The sequence below is a fragment of the Lepidochelys kempii genome, chromosome 1, assembly GCF_965140265.1.
Source record: "Lepidochelys kempii isolate rLepKem1 chromosome 1, rLepKem1.hap2, whole genome shotgun sequence".
Lineage (NCBI taxonomy): Eukaryota > Metazoa > Chordata > Testudines > Cheloniidae > Lepidochelys > Lepidochelys kempii.
The window spans coordinates 139,473,747-139,488,663 of record NC_133256.1 but is presented as its reverse complement, the minus strand read 5'-3'; the positions used below and the strand labels follow the sequence as shown (position 1 = coordinate 139,488,663).

The following is a 14,917-nucleotide window of genomic DNA, read 5'->3' as shown; positions in this document are numbered from 1 at the left end:
TATCTATTCATACACGAAGTACCTCCACTCGTTTGCAGCTAAAGTTATTAAGCTACATTTTACAAATTATACACCAGTCACCACAGTGAGCACAGCTAGAGGCAATGAATTCGTTTTGTGTGTTGCTACATGGAAGTCATGCTGACTATATAAATAGCCAGGCACCATTATGTCATAAAAAGGAGGCTTGAATCCTATTTTATTTGACCAACCAGGAGAATTAGATGAGTTGTTAGATTCAGAGTAAGACTTAGCATCAAGAAATTATTCTTTAAATAAGTGAGCTGAGTAATGCAGTTAGTCATCCTGTTCAGGTTTAATGGTTAAATCCCATTTCTTTTTTCATATTTATAAGTTAACTGATTTGACAGAGTTTCATTCAAATATGTGATTTTAATAAGGAGGATCCTAATTCCCTCAGTTAACTGAGGAAATGTTGGCTACTGTTTGGAGCACAGAATCAGGAGAGGATCATTGAGCTAATTGCTTAACCTTTTTCTGGACCAAAGTCATCCCTGGTCTGGGTGAGGTGTAACTCACCTGAAGTCAAGTTACCTCAAGGTCTGATTTGAGCTTCAGGCCTAAGTTTCTGTAAATTGGGGGAAAATAGCTGACCTACGTCATGTAGGTGTTTGTGATCTTAAGTAATTTGTTTCCACAGCACTATATAAATACTAAATATTACTATAGACTATCTATAAATGCTTTCTGTATAGTATGTGAGGGAGAAATGAAGATTGAAGTTCAAGCTATTACAGAAAGCAGAGTCCAAAATTATTGTTACTATAAAAGCATATTTAAAACCAGGCTAAAAAAATGGTAAAGCACCAACTAAACCAGGGGTGGGCAAACTTTTTGGCCTGAGGGCCACATCTGGTTTCTGAAATTGTATGGAGGGGTGGTTAGGGGAGGCTGTGCCTCCCCAAACAGCCAGGCGTGGCCTGCCCCTCACCCCCATCTGACCCCCCCCCACTTCTTGCCCCTTGATGGCCCCCCCGAGACTCCTGCCCCATCCAACCCCCTTGTCCCCTGATGGCCCCCCAGGACTCCTGCCCTATCCACCCCCCCCTGCTCCCTGACTGCCCCCCATTGACCCATCCAACCCCTCCTCTCATTCCTGACTGTCCCCCTGGGACCTGTGCCCCATCCAACCACCCCTTCTTCCTGTCCCCTGACTGCCCCAGCTAACCCCCCTGTCCTTCCTGACTGCCCCCCCCAACTCCTGCCCTCATTCAACCCCCCCCCCCGTTCCCTGCCTTCTGACTGCCCTTACCCCTATCCACACCCCCGCCCCCTGACCACCACCCCGAACTCCCCTGCCCTCTATCCAACCCTCCCCCCCCCAGCTCCCTGCCCCCTTAGCGCGCTGCCTGGAGCACTGGTGGCTGGCGGAGCTACAGCTGCATCGCCCAGAGCACCAGGACAGGCAGCCACGCTGCCCAGCTGGAGCCAGCCTCGCCGCCGCGCAGCACAGAGCACTGGGTCAGGCCGCGGCTCTGCAGCTGCGCTGCCACCTAGAGCATTGCACCGGCGGCGCAGTGAGCTGAGGCTACGGGGGAGGGGGCCCTCCTGCCCGGGCCAGGAGCTCAAGGGCCGGGCAGGAGGGTCCCATGGGTCGGATGTGCCCGCAGGGATGTACTTTGCCCACCTCTGAACTAAACGTTTCTCTTGAAGTTTGCCTTGCCCACCTTTTTTATTGTTCCTTTGACAGCTCTCTTAGACTTTCTCCTCCCTTGCAAACTCTCTCTTCAGAGGATCTCCTGCAGCAGGTTTGAAGCAGCAGTCTTCCTCCTCTGAAACATCTCTTGCACTAGGGCTGGGTCAAGATTGGTAAAAATGAATTGTATATGATAACAAAACTAGCACACTTTTTACAATAGGCTTGGAACTTGGTTAACCAGGACCACCTCCATGGAACAGCAGTATTCAAAACCAGGTGTTTTGACCTGTTGTCAAACCATTTAACTTTCACTAGTGCAGAGTAAGCCTGTGTTGCTCAGGTTGCCTCTACCTGATCCTGAAAGGGGCTGAGCAGCTTCCACTGAAATATTTTGTCCACTGTTCTACAATTAGCTTGACATGGCCTTCCGCGCAACTTTTTGCATGTAAAAGCAGTTTATAGGGACAGTTAAGGCACCGGTCTGTTTAATTGTGTGATCTTTTATTTTTGAATTCCAGTTAACTTGCATTTATAATCTATAAGTGTTTAGCCACATACACAGTTAACATAGCTCCAAAACAAATTTTTCATTCAAGTGGAGTATGAAAGCTACACTAACTACTTTTAATTGGAAAGACAAATCACTTAAAAATAATAAATTTTCTTAAATATAATGAGTAATCATCAAATGAGCCATGTCCAATAAGGCCCATAGAGAAACCATTCACAGTTCATAGGTATGGAGATAATGAACTAGTGAGACTATTGATAAAAGCTGTTTTGAAATGTAAATATAATTTTACTGAGTACATATTTAGTTAACTAGTTTATTGGAGGTTTCCTTTAAAAACTATGGTCCCAATTCTGGAAACACTTATGCACATGCTTAATATTAACCACATATTTAATAACTGTTTGCAGGACGGAAATCTGTATTGCTAGAGGAGGATTCAGAAGTAAAGAAGTTAATATTGCTACATTATTTCAGGTTATTTAATATAAAAGCTTACGTACAAAGTGGGTTTTCTGTAGTCATTCTGAAAGAGTTTGCAACTTAAAGTGGGATGCTCTATCTGCTCATTTTCAAGTTTCAGAATGTTGTCAGCCACGTTATTGGTCTGAATATCCCTGTGTGCTTTATAAGGCCCTTGTTTTGTCATAGTAAATATACAAACCTGCCACCTGGAGTAATGAATAATAGAAAAAGTAAGATGTTTTCTTACTCTAACAGGTCCACCTTCCTTTTCTTGATTATGAAGATATTCCTCTTTGTGCAGTGATAGTGACTGTTCTATGTGAAATAAAAGTGTAGTAAATTTTAAATGTATATAATCAGGTTGAGCCCTTTGGAGTTCAGGACTTTCCACCAGTTCACCTTTCCTTGTAAATATGTATAGATTACTATTTGCTGGCTCTGGGAGAGTTATTGCCTCATCAGGGGAATAGGAGGGGGTGAACTAATACCCTGACAGATTTTTTTGGGGGGCGGGAGGTTGCCCAGCAGTGTGTGGGGATGGGGGGCATTATTGCCCAGACCCCCAGTAGGGGTCTCCCCTCTCTCTAGAGGGCGGACGGGGGAGAGGAGGTTTGACTGGTTCTCATTCCCGCCTCTTCACTTCTCAGGCACTGGGCCCAGGGTGGCCCACCCACAGGGAGAAGCTGCAGTCAGCATGCCTCCTAGCCAGGCTTGCTGCTCTGGGGCCAGTATAATGTTACAAACAGCTACAATCACAATTTTCTACTGGTAGCAGTTACTGACTTCCATGGGTATGCTTTTTTGGTGCACTGCCACAATTTGCTGCCTTTGCCTTTCATCATCCTCTTGGTCTGAAGGTAGCACGTTATAAGGGTTGGGTGCACTCCCATCAAAATTTTGTTACCATTGTGAAATCTCTATTTTAAATTTGGACACAACTAAATAAAGGATTTTTGTAATTTGGAAAAGCATTCTACAGAATTAAACTGCAGGGCTATTGTATGTAAAAACCTGCAGGAAGGTATTGTTTTGTTTTTTTTTATTAAGCTCTTCCCATTATAGATCAGAAACTGTATGTCCTATAGGAAGGTTTAATGTACACAAAACACTGATGCTAGTATAAAGCATTGTAAACAGCAGTTGAAATACTTATGAAAACATTTTAAACACAACCCATTAGGCAGAAAATCTACCATTGTTCCTTATACAGACTCCCCCCCCCCCCTTCATTGTCACTATTACACTTACTGCTTAAGTTCTCAAAACAAGATTTGCACCTCTCTGCTTTGGCATAAACATATGAGCGAATTGCCTTCTACTCTTAGTGCAGAGACATTTTCTCACTGCTAAAACCTAAGTGCCTTGTCCTCAATGGGGTTTGTTTGTTTTTTTAACCTCAGAGTAGCTCTTGCACCTTAGATATCCAAAGTTAAACAAAACAAAAATCACCTTTTTTAGCCATGAGGAAAAGGCCTAAGGGGCAGATTCACAATGGAACTTAAGTGTTATAATGTTCAGGGCTTGTCTGTGCCTAAAACACAGCAGCAGTGTAGCTGTAGCACTTCAGTGAAGATGGCCTGTTAGGGTTTGGGAGTGTGGATAGGGCTCAGGCCAGTCAGGGGACAAGGAGCAGGGCAGGTTGAATGGGTTGGAGGTTCTGAGGGGGGAAGTCAGGGGGTGGGAGGGGGTGGATAGAGGGTGGGGGCCAGGCTGTTTGGGGAGGCACAGCCTTCCCTACCCAGCCCTCCATACTGTTTTGCAACCCCACTGTGGCCCTTGGGCCAAAAAGTTTGCCCACCCCTGCTCTAGAAAGTATGTACCAAAGACCATGTAGCAGCCCTGCAGACCTGGGCCAGATTTTTAAAGATATTTAGGCAACTGTTGGGATTTTTGAAAGCATCTAGGTGCTTTTGCCCTTTACAAATCTGGCCTGTGGTGAATATTCAGGAACCAAGTTCTATGCCCCAGTGGTGACACCTGAAATACCGCTGTGGTGTTGGATAGAGAGGCAAAAAAAACCAAAACAAAGAAACCCTAGACAAGGCAATCCCCATTGGTGGATCAAAGGAATTGAACAAGTTTTGACACCACACCAGGAAATCAGCCATCCTTAACCCCACATGATTCCAAGGAATAAACTTGTGCATTAAAAAAATGAGAAAAGAACAAAAATGTAGAAAACAAATGTTGCCATAATGCAGGAAGCGCTAGAGGGGACTGGGATTGCTGAAGCTCCTCCAACTATTAATAGTTGCAGTGATTATTTGCTGTTACAGTGTCAGTGAAATGGCATACGCCGCCCAGCTGCACAAGGGTAAGGCAGGGAAATGCTGGAGTGCCCAAAGTAATGACAATAACACGTGAAGGGGTAAATCATTCAAAGGAGCGAAGCTGCGGCTCCCAAGAGCCAAGCTGGGTCCGGGACAGGCACTGAGCCCAGCCGCCCGGGCAGGTCGGGGAACCACTCGGAGGCTCTGCAGACCCGGGATTGGGACGCTTTGAACAGAAAACTCGGTCTGGCCAGGAGCCTGCGGCGGGGTGGCAGGTGAGATGCTGCCCCGACTGGCGGCTCTGCAAGCGGTTTGGGGCAAGGGTGACCAGACAGAAAGTGTGAAAAATTGGGACAGAAGCTGGGGGTTAATAGGCGCCTATGTATGAAAAAGCCCCAAATATTGGGACTGTCCCTATAAAATCGCAAAAAGAAAAGGAGTACTTGTGGCACCTTAGAGACTAACCAATTTATTAGAGCATGAGCTTTCGTGAGCTACAGCTCACTTCCTCAGATGCATATCGTGGAAACTGCAGCAGGCTTTATATATACACAGAGAATATGAAACAATACCTCCTCCCACCCCACTGTCCTGCTGGTAATAGCTTACCTAAAGTGATCATCAGGTGGGCCATTTCCAGCACCAATCCAGGTTTTCTCACCCTCCACCCCCCCCACAAATTCACTCTCCTGCTGGTGTCTAATAAATTGGTTAGTCTCTAAGGTGCCACAAGTACTCCTTTTCTTTTTGCGAATACAGACTAACACGGCTGCTACTCTGAAACCTATAAAATCGGGACATCTGGTCACCCTATTTGGGGTGGGGAAGAGCCGCCTTGTCCTGGTGCTGGGAGGGCCCGGAGTTGGCGACACCGCCCTGGGGAGCGCAGCCAGGGCTGAGTTGAACCATCCTGAGAGGGGCAAAAGGGCCCCCCGCCCCCCACCCTGGGTTTTTGCAGCCGGCTTCTCGCCGCCCCGCCCCCAGCTCTCAACGCCCCGCCCCCAAGTATTTGCCGCTAGGCCCCGCCCCCAGCTCTGTGACCCGCCTGTGCGGTCAGGCCCCGCCCCCTGCCCAGACTCCGCCCACCCCCGCCCGGACCCGAGCCAGCTCTCCCCAGCGCGGGCAGAGGCCTGGCAGCTGCTTCAGCGGGCGGCACGGAGCCTGCTCAGTCCCTGGGCGCATGCGCCGCGCGAGCCGAGCCGCAGCAGCCGCCGCCTATTCTGAGGGGCAGCGGTTGGTCGCGTTACGCCGGGGCCCGGCTCTCTCCGCGGCGGCGGCGGGCCCCGAAGCGGCGTTGGGGGCGATTCCTCCGGGTGAGTGTCCGCGGGGGCCGGGCGCGAGGGGGGGGGGGCTGCGCCGGAGGGCTCCCGCTGGCGGGGCGGGAGGTGGGTGTGTCCCCGGCCGGGCCTCGCGCCCCGCGGCGGGGCGGGGGGCACCTGCTGCGGCCGGGCCGGGGCTCGCTGCGGGTCCCGGCGTGACTCGGGGGCGGCCGCGGGGACACGGCGAGGTGCGGGGCCTGCTCGGCCGCCTGCAGCCCGGGGCGAGCTCCCGAGCGGAGCCTCACCTGGGGACAGCGCTGGGTGGAAACCAAAGCTTCCCCCCGCCCCCAGCCCGGGCCGCCCCCCGCCAGAGCCGCGCGCGGCCTGGGCACCGGGCTGGCTGCGCTTCGAGTTCTCCTAGTGCCCCCGGCATGTACAAAACCCCTCCTAGCACCCCCACCGGCGGCTGATAAATGCCCCCTGCCCGTCGCTTACCTTTCTTCTTCTCCCCCCCTTCCACTCCGGCTGACTCTTCCCCCACCAGGGTGCCAGCCTGGCTTCAGGTCACGGGCCAGGGCTAGGGACAAACAAAATCTTCCCGCTTGATATTTCATGTGAAACCTTGTCCGCTCGTCGTGTAGTAAAACCGAATACAGTTTTTACTGGCATGGCAAATGGCATAAGATTAAAATACCAATCAAGCCAACAGCCTCCTCTTCTCGCCCCCCAAGAAACCCTATTCTAAACTGTCCTGTAAATCGGGACAGGAGAGGCGTTGTAGACTCTGCAAATCTGTTAATCTGGAGAAACTCATGCTATGGTCATAGGTACAAACCCCTAAAATAGATCTCTTGCAGTTATGTTAGAGATGCATACAGTATGATTTGGCCAGGTTTGTAAGGGTCAGGGCAAGTGTAGGACAAGATTTATAAGGTTATAATATCCTGAGGTTACTCATATTTCTTGTTCATTCCATTAAATTCATTTTTTCTATGAACTCTGCTGCATCACCTATACAGAACTGAGTTTATTGCTATTATTTTGCTTTGAACTGAACAAGATGTGTCAAGACCCTTCCTGCCCCAAGAAATTTAGGATTTATGAACACACAAACTTGCACAGCTTAACTGAAGATATGTATTTGTATTAGGGCTGTCAAGCGATTAATCATGCAATTAATTTTTTTAAACAATAGAATACCATTTATCTTAAATATTTTTTTTATGTTTACTACATTTTCACAATACAGAATACAAAGTGTACTGTGCTCACTTTGTTTTTTATTATAAATATTTGCACTATAAAAAACAAAAAAATAGTATTTTTCAGTTCACCTCATACAAGTACTGTAGTGCATTCTCTTTATCATGAAAGTTGAACTTACAAATGTAGAATTGTGTACAAAAAACCTGCTCTCAAAAACAGAACAGTATAAAACTTCAGTGCTGACAAGTCCACTCAGTCCTACATCTTATTCTGCCAATCACGAAGACAAACAAGTTTGTTTACATTGATGGGAGATACTGCTGCCTGGTTCTTATTTACAATGTCACCTGAAAGTCAGACCAGGCATTTGCATGGCACTTTTGTTGCCGGAGTTGCAAGGTATTTACATGCCAGATATGCTAAACATTTGTATGACCCTTCCATGCTTCGGCCACCATTCTAGAAGACATGCTTCTGTGCTGCTGTTACTCGTTAAAAAAATGCGTTAATTAAATTTGTGACTACATCTTGGGGGGAGAACTGTAAGTCTCCTGCTCTGTTTTACCCGCATTCTGCATATATTTCATGTTATAGCAGTCTCGGATGATGACCCAGCATATGTTCGTTTTAAGAACAGTTTCACAACAGATTTGACAAAACGCAAAGAAGGTACCAAAGTGAGATTTCTAAAAATAGCTACAGCACTCAACCCAAGGTTTAAGAATCTGAAGTGCCTTCCAAAATCTGAGAGGGACGAGGTCTGGAGCATGCTTTCAGAAGTCTTAAAAGAGCAAAACTCTGATGCAGAAACTACAGAACCTGACCCACCAAAAAAGAATATGAACCTTTTGCTGGTGGCATCTGACTCAGATGATGAAAGTGAATATGCATCAGTCCGCACTGGTTTGAATCGTTATCAAGCATAACCTATCATCAGCATGGAAGCATGTCCTCTGGAATGATGATTGAAGCACGAAGGGACACATGAATCTTTAGTGCATCTGGCACGTAAATATCATGCAATGCGAGCTACAACAGTGCCATGCGAATACCTGTTCTCACTTTCAGGTGACTTTGTAAACAAGAAGCAGGCAGAATTAGCCCCTGCAAATTGTAACCAACCTTGTTTATCTGAGTGATTGGCTGACCAAGAAGTGGGACTGAGTGAACTTGTAGGCGCTACAATTTTACATTTTTATTCTTGAATGCAGGTTTTTTGTACCTAATTCTACATTTGTAAGTTCAACTTTCATGATAGAGAGGTTTCAGAGTAGCAGCTATGTTAGTCTGTATCCATAAAAAGAAAAGGAGTACTTTTTGGCACCTTAGAGACAAGCAAATTTATTAGAGCATAAGCTTTCATGTGCTACAGCTTACTTCAGCAGATAGAGGTTGCACTGTAGTACTTGTATGAGGTGAATTGAAAAATACTATTTCTTTTATCATTTTTACAGTGCATATATTTGTAAAAAAAATAATGTAAAGTGAGCACTGTGCATGCACTTTGTATTCTGTGTTGTAACTGAAATCAATATTGAAAATGTAGAAAAACATCCAAAATATTTAATGAATTTCAGTTGGTATTGTTATAAGGGTGATTAATTGCGATTAATTTTTTAAATTGTGATTAATTGTTTTGAGTTAATCGTGAGAGTTAACTGCAATTAATTGGCAGCCCTAATCTATATTGATTTCATTAAACAGGTACAAGTTGTGTGTGTAGGGACTGGTATTTTGGCTTGAGAGTTTTACAGGATTGAACCAAATCAACATAGACATCTACACAAACTTGCACCAATTTAAACAAAGTAAATATGCAATAAATAGTTGAAGTGGTACAAGCTTTTGTGTAGACAAACCCTTACACCTAAAGTCCTTGTCTAGATAAAGCTACTCAATTTTATAGAAACATCTTTTTGCCTAGCATAGATAAGTGGTAACACTTCTAAAAGCACAAAAGTGAGTTAGGAGGCTAAGCGCCATTTTCAAAAGTGACTTAGGCCATGTCTACAGTACAGAATTATGTCTACGTAACTTATGTTGGCATACAGCCACCACAGTTATTAACTGGCTTGTGTATGTGCACGTGGGTCCTAGTGCTTGTATTGATTGTGTTGTCAGTAAGCAACGCAGTGTCTACACTGACAGTGCATCAACCTAATTACATCAGTTGTGACTCTAGGCAGCTCAGGGAGGTGCTGTTACTCAGTTGGTGCGAAGAGGCACTTACATTGACGGGAACCAAAAGCAAAGACCCTTCCACAGCTAGGTTGACACAAGACAGGTTGTCGACCTAACCCTGTAGTGTAGACTAGGCCTTAGGCTCCTGAAAATCACTGAGAAAATGGGGTGTGTGCTCCTTAGTCACATCGGATCTCTTGAAAATTTTATCCGATTCCTAAAAAAGAGAGACAAGTGAGACAAGAAGTGATGGGAGAACTGGAGGAGAGAGCCCCTATCATAATTAGTTATGTTATTTTATTTCTTACCTTTGTAGGTCTCTATTCTTTCTTGAGTATTATGGGAAGAGATTTGTGTATTGCATTGGAAATTGAAGGCTGTTTCATCCATAAGGGACAGCATAGAAGAAGGCACAAAAATGTCAGTGGGAAAAGCATACAAAGGAGATCAGAGCCTGGGGCAGAGTTGGAAGGCAAGGACGAGAAGTTTAAATTTGATATTCAGTTGTTTCTGAACAACACATTTTTGACATCTTGAAAGTTCTAATTGGATTTTCTAGAATAGTTTTAAAATATTTTCTTCTGCAAGTGCTAGTGTGGGAAGAGATCAGTCAAAAGTAATTCATTTAGTTTTTGAGACATACCCTCATAGTTCTGATGAACAGCTGTCTTTCCTAAATAATGTCTGTGCTATACTGTGCACCTCCACATCTGCCTCCAGCAAAATAACTCTGGTGGTATTGCCACTACTTTAGTATGTATAATCAAGTCAATTTTCTTCATGCCTGTGATAAACTGAGGCAGGATTCATTTTGGTCCAGTCATTGCTAGAAAAACCAACTCTGTCAATGGACATGCATTTTGAACAGGGACCACCCTCCAGGTAGCTCTGTCTTGCAACGTAAAGGAGATCTTTGTCCTTGGATTATACTAAAGCAAGGTAGTTAAAACAGGTTGGATCCCATCTGTATTACAGATGGAACCATATTTTAATCATCTCAGGGGAAGGGGAAAGTATAGTAAATAAATTCTCCAGGATGACTTATTTTGTAGTGTAGATGGGCAACATAGTTAAAATGGCTGGAAGGGACCTCAAAATGATCTACTCTAGGCTCCCAGGCTGAAACAAGACCAAATAAACCTAGAGCATCCCTGGCAAGTGTTTGTCTAACCTGTTCCTAAAAATCTCCATGGACTGGGATTTCATAACTTACCTTGGAAGCCTGTTCCAGTACTTAACTTTTTAGTTAGAAAGTTTTTCCTCGTATCTAACCTAAATCTCCTTTGCTTCAGATTCAGCCAATTACTACTTGTCCTGCCTTCAGTGGACATGGATAATTGGTCACCTTCCTCTTCATAATAGCCCTTGAAGCTTTGAAGACTGTTATAAGGTCCCCCCTTAGTCATCTTTTCACAAAATTAAACATGTCCAATTGTTTTAACCTTTCCTCATAGGATAGTTTTTTAAACTTTGTCATTTTTGTTGCTGTCCTCTGGACTCTGTCCAATTTGTTCATCTTTCTTAAAGTGTGGTGCCCAAAACTGGATACAGTACTCCAGCTGAGGTCTTACCAGTGCATTAATTTAACAGTGGGTTTGATATTTCATCTTTATGATATATAAATTCGAACAGTTACCTCCTGTGTCTTGCATACATGTGACACTCCTGTTAATACACCCTGGAATATTTGCCTTTTTTGCAACTACATGACATTGTTGAGTCATTCACTTAGTTATCCACTGTAACCCCCCATATCCTTTTAGCAGTACTGTTGTCTAGCCAGTTATTCGCCAGTGTGTAGTTGTGCGTTTGATTTTTCCTTGCTACGTGTTGTACTTTTCACTTGTCGTCTTTGAATTTCATCTTGTTGAATTCAGACAAGTTCTCCTATTTGTCAAAATTGTTTGAATTCTAATCCAGCCCTCCAAAGTGATAGAAATCTTCCCAATTTGATGTAATCTGCAAATTTTATAAGCATACATACTCCATTGGGTCATTAACGAAAATATTAACTAGTACTAGACCCAGGACAGACCCTTGCAGGACCATACTAGCTATGCCCTTCCAGTTTGACAGTGAACCATTTATAACTACTCTTTGAGTACAATCTTTCAACCAGTTTTGCATCCACCTCATAGTAACTTCCTCTAGAGCACATTTCCCCCCTAGTTTGCCTATGAGAATGTCACGTGGGACTGTGTCAAAAGTCTTAATTAAATCAAGATGTATCCCATCTACTATTCTCCCCCCTCATCCAGTAGGCTATAACCCTCTTAAAGAAGGAAATGAAGTTGGTTTGGCATGATTTGCCTTATGACCTTGTTATCCTATAGGTGCTTACAATTTGATTGTTTAATGATTTGTTCCAGTATCTTTCCAGGTATCAAAGTTAGGCTGACTGGTCTATAATTCCTGGAATCCTCTTTCCCCTTTTAAAAGATTGACAAAGGACAAACAAAGTACTTATCCTCTGGAACTTCACCTGTCCTCCACGAGTTCTTGAAGGTAATTGCTAACGGTTCAGAGATTCTTTTAGCTAGTTCCTTGGGTGAACTTTGTTAGGTCCTGCTGACTTGAATACGTTTAAGTTATCTAAATATTCCTTAACCTGTTTGTTCTCTATTCTGGCTTGAGTTCCTTCCCCCTTGTTAATGTTAATTGTGTTAAGCATCTGGTCACAATTAATCTTTTTAATGAAGACTGAAGCAAAATAGGCGTTAAACTGCTCAGCCTTCTTAATCTTCTTTTATTAGCTATCCTTCCTTGTTAGGAATTTGACCTACACTTTCCTTCATCTTTTGCTTGCTCCTCATATACTTATAGACTCTCTTCTTCTTGCCTTTTTTATCCCTTGTTGGGTGTAACTTGTTTTATGTCTTAAACTTTCTGATTTTTTGTCCCTACATGCATGTGCAATTTTTTTGTACTTGTCCATAACAATTTGTCCATGTTTCCACACTTTGTAGAATCCCTTTAGATTTTCAGGTTATTAAAAGAGCTCTTGGTGCAGTTCACTGGCAGCATTCACATACGACATCACTGAAAGTCCTTTTTAGTGTTTTTTGAAAATGATCTGGAGAAAATTTAGTTTCCTGTTGTTTTGTGATTATTAAAAACAGTTCTCTGTTAGGTTTTATATAATCGTGTGTTGTATAGCATTCAGGTGTTATAGAACTCTGGAGAAGATTGTGTTGAGATTGTACCGGTGACCTTTTTCTTGTCCATGACCCTAACCTGCAAAAGGGGGAGACTGGGTAGAAGAGGAGCTTTAGCTCAGTTTTGTTTCTTCATGAAGTCTAAAAGGCCCAAAAGAGTTCTATGAGCTGAAGGGGTAGTATCTTTCCCTAGTTTGTTTGTCAGAAATTCAGGTTTTATCTCCCCTGGAAGATACTCTAGGAGACTAGGGAGCTATTGAATTCAGGAAATTTCAAGACACTGAAAGATGAATATTTGAGACTATGAGGGTTTAGTGTGGCTTGGGAATGCCTCTCAATTCAGAGTAGAGTTCAAGCTTTCATTATGTGACCCACATGGTCCGTTATAGCCTGGTGCAGTGCAGCAGTGGGTCTGCCTCTGTTTCCCTCCTGGCCTTTTGTTGTTCCACCCAGCCTCCAACACCTTCTAAGTTGAGGTGATTTTAGCGCTCTGGCTAGGTCACCCAAAAGTTCCTCCCCTTCTGGGGTACCGAAAGTCCAAAATCAACATGAAGAAATAAAAGCTTTCTCCTTACCTCAAGGAGAGCCTGTAGCAGTAGTCTTCCACCCTTCCCAGCCTGTCTTCTCTCCTGCAGTGAAAACTCAAGTTGTGCTCTCTCTCACACCCAGGGAACAAATCAGTTGGGCTCTCTTCCCTTTAGCTTCTTCCTCAAGGCCTGACATCTGCTTCAAATGTCCTGAAGTGGGGTTGATTGGGCCTCCAGTAGCCCATTAATTCTTACGTGACTAGTGTGATGGATTGTACGAACCTCACACATGATTTAAAAAAGGAAAGTTAGTCATTTTAGTAGTGAAATAAACCTCCTGAATAGGAACTGAAAATACAGTGTTGTCCTCCTGAGTCCGCAGACTATGTAGAATTCCAAGACAACTGCCTCACATCATCTTTGAAGTGTACTTATGAGGATTTCTCTGGTGCTCCTCACAGAAATGTCTAGATAATGTTTGTGGTTGACACTATAAAAGGTAGACTTGGAAAAGACCTTCTAAATCTGTGGTGTATAACCTAGGGTCTTAATGCTTTCTCCACAAAAAACTGCATTTATTTTGGGTTTAAAAAATATAATCATTATGTACATTATTTTTAGCCCATTGGTTCTTGTAAGTTTCCACTGCATTCTTTTTTTGGTGCAAACATGGTGTTTTACTGGCCTAGGTGATGTCACTGACTGGGTGAGTTTTCATGTAAGTCTGCTAAAATTATAGCAGATGCCCAGTAAACTTACTCACATAAGACATTTCTGCTGTTTATATTTACTAAAGATCATCATCATCATGTTCCCATTACGTCTCATGGCAGCGACAAAGCTCTTCCACTCCTGTCTGTTTCTGGCAGGTCTTTTAATGGTTACCCAGCTGTGCCCCAGGCTTTTCAGCTCAGCTTCCAGAGCTCTTTGCCATGTTGTTTTCGGGCGGCCTTGTTTTTGCTTGCCTTTAGGTGTCCATTTTATTGCCACTCTGGTGATGGAATCGGTTTCCATCCGAAGCACTTGGCCAATCCATCTCCAATGCCTCCTGGCAATGATGGTGCTCATATCCTCTTGGCTGCACTGTGTGAATAGGTCTTGGTTTGAGATTGTCCTGGGCCAAAAGATATGGAGGATTTTTCTGAGGCAGGTTGTATGGAATTAAGGTAGTTTGGACACGCGTCCTCCTTTCTCATTCCCCAGTATTCTGCACTGTAAAGTAATGTTGAAAGTACGCTGCTCTGATAAATCTTGAGTTTGGTTTTGTATGTTGATGATTTTCCGACTGTATCTGAGCTCCTGAAGGTGTTCCTGACTTTATTGATTTTGTTCTGTATGTCCTGGCTTGTTCCACCATCTTGACTGATGGTGCTGCCCAAGTATGTGAATGTTTCTACATTGGTGAGAACATAATCCTCTATCCCTGTTGGTGATGGTGAGACAACATGAAAGGTCATGATATCTGTCTTATTGTAGTTGATTTTCAGTTCAATTTGCTGTCTGAATGCATTGTCGAGTTGTTTTTTCTTGCATATGGTGTTGGGTATGTGATAGAGCGAGATAATCTGTGAAGTCCAGGTCTTCAAGGATGTCCATTTAATGCCTCTTGGCATGTCTTCCGTTGTATGCTGCATTACTAAAGCTGTTCCCACAAATTAAAACATTGTAGAAAATTCTTTTAAA

The 14,917-nt window shown here is 44.0% G+C and overlaps 1 protein-coding gene across 21 annotated transcripts in view; it reads left to right on the top strand.

The window, feature by feature from the left end:
- Nucleotides 1-6,026: 6,026 nt before the first annotated feature.
- The window catches only part of BCLAF3 (BCLAF1 and THRAP3 family member 3), a 59,425-nt gene continuing 50,534 nt past the window's right edge, over nt 6,027-14,917 (top strand). For 14 of the 21 annotated variants that reach the window (XR_012160363.1, XR_012160361.1, XR_012160388.1 and 11 more), the window contains exon 1: nt 6,028-6,219. The gene's annotated coding sequence lies outside the window, so the exon portion shown is untranslated. Of the gene's footprint in view, nt 6,220-11,921; nt 12,058-14,917 lie in introns of all 21 variants that reach the window. The other 7 variants (XR_012160374.1, XM_073356918.1, XM_073356904.1 and 4 more) reach the window with 3 other exon arrangements.